Raw genomic sequence first — 2,290 nt, forward strand, 5'->3', positions numbered from 1 at the left:
TTTTTTGAAAGCTGAGATGTACACCGTGCTCCTCATTATTCCTTAAAGCTTCCATTTCATTACTTTCTCCTGGAGAACAATATTCTGCTCATTAACCTCCAGATAGCATTTTTCATCTCGGCATTTCTTAGAGTGTAAATGATTGGGTTCAACACTGGAGTGATGAGAGAGTAGGTGACAGAAACTATCTTATCTCCTAGTAACTTCTTGAAGGGTCAGTCATGAGGAAGATTCCTGGGATAAATATTAAGCTCATGACTGTGATCTGGGCAGCACAGGTAGACAGAGCTTTGTGCTGTCCATCTGTGACGTGTTTCCTGATTTGGACTAAGATGATACTATAAGATATGAGCAAGATCAAAAAGATGCATGAAAGGAGCAGTCCACTGTTGGAGACCATCAGCAGCTCAACTAGGTCAGTATTAGCACAGGCCAGTTTGATGACCTGTGGGACATCACAGTAGAAATAGTCCAGGATATTGGGTCCACAGAACGGAAGCTGGATGATCAGTGCAGTTTGAACAATAGAGTGAGTAAATCCTCCCATCCATGACCCTATCACCAGTCCTGTGCACACATCCTGATTCATGATTGTCAAGTAATGCAGTTGCTTATGAATGGCCACATACCTATCAACTGCCATCACCACCAGGAGGAAGATGCCAGCACCTTCACTAAAATGAAATAAGAATATCTGGATGATGCACCAGTTGAAGGATATGGCTGTGGTGTGAGAAGCAAGGTCCCACAACAACTTGACTGCCGTGACTGAAGAGCCACTGATGTCTGCAAAGGCCAAGTTGGCCAGAAAGAAGTACAATGGAATGTGGAGATGGCTGTTGGTGACCACCACAATGATGATGGTCAGTTTGCTGAGCCAGGTCATGAGGTAGACGAAGAAGAAGACCAGGAAAAGAAGATACTTCAGCTCTGGACTCTGGGTGAGACTCAAGAGGACAAATTCTGTCACTGGTCGTGAGGTTCTCCACTTCCTTTGGGTATCCTTAATGTGTATTAACAAAGGAAACACTAATGATGAAAACAGTAGACTGCAGTTTTAAAGAACAGTTTCCATGGGATTGAATATGTTTTGGTCCACTTACATAAGGATCTAATGGCCATGAATGGTCACAATGACCAGCTGGAAATTTGTAATAGTAGGGCTAGAAATAAGGTGTTCTTTCTCCACAAATAATAGTTTCTAGTCTTTCTGTTAACACTGAAAGTAGGGTCCTATTTCACTATGCAGCAGTAACCCAGCTTCATAAGTGCCTTTTGGGTACTAGCGCAGTTTGTAATTCTATTTCAGCCTATGCGTGTTTATGCATGAAACAATGAGATGCTAGAAGCTGGATTTCCTACTTCTTGAGTAAGTACCCTAGGCATTAGGCTGTTGGGCAAAACGACATGGGAGCTGTCGTCCTTAACGCTTCCTTCTAACACATGCTAGTGATCGGTTCCTTCCCAGATTCAATTTTGGGCAGATAAAAGAGCAAGTGAATGTGCCTGCATAGCTGCCTGGTCAGAGTTCAGACTACTAACCATGCTCAGTCCGCACATGGAGATTTCTGTATCTACATTGCACCGCAGATAGAATTGAAAGCTTCATGGCACTTACTTAGCTAGGCCACTGCCCTTTAGGTGTGTAAACTGAATAATCTAGCCTTGAAAGTCTGGTTTTGTGTTAACACTATATTTTGCCCCCACATACTCTTTCTCTCACAGTCACACCAAGGGATAAAAGGAAACTTTGTTAAGATGGAATTAAGTTTGAAAATGCCTAAATAAGTTAAGTGTGGGAATAGAAGATCATGCAGTATTCTATCTAGTGAATTTAGTAAATAAATCCAGTCTATATTTAGTCCATGATTTTTTTGTAGCTGGTTGAATCATGGACTAAATATAGACATTGGATTTATGACACATTATAACCTGCCTGACATCCGACTCCCCAGGTAAACCTTCCACTTTTTACCAGCTATTCTCTTTCCCGCCCCCTTTCCTCATCTCGCATCCTTTGACTATAAGTGCTTTCATTCCCCCTCCCCCCGACCTGTCTCTCACCTACTGCCCTCCTCAATTTACATTTTGACTGATTGGCTTTCTTGCATTTGTACTGGCCTCTGCCTGCTATACCATACCAGCCAGGCTGCTTTACCACATCTGCAGATGATTCTTCAGCCTGACAAAGGGTGTTTGTGCCCAAAAGCTTGCAAAGATTTTTTCTAGATATTGGAGTTGGTCTAATAAAAGATATCGGATTTACCCAAAGAACCTTGTCTGCCTAAAT

At 42.3% G+C, this 2,290-nt stretch overlaps 1 pseudogene; it reads right to left on the minus strand.

Annotated features, from left to right (window-relative positions):
• Positions 1–59: 59 nt before the first annotated feature.
• LOC106723241 lies at positions 60–2,007 on the minus strand (annotated as a pseudogene).
• Positions 2,008–2,290: the final 283 nt, after the last annotated feature.

The sequence above is a fragment of the Alligator sinensis genome, unplaced genomic scaffold (genome assembly GCF_000455745.1).
Source record: "Alligator sinensis unplaced genomic scaffold, ASM45574v1 scaffold986_1, whole genome shotgun sequence".
Taxonomy (NCBI): Eukaryota; Metazoa; Chordata; order Crocodylia; family Alligatoridae; genus Alligator; species Alligator sinensis.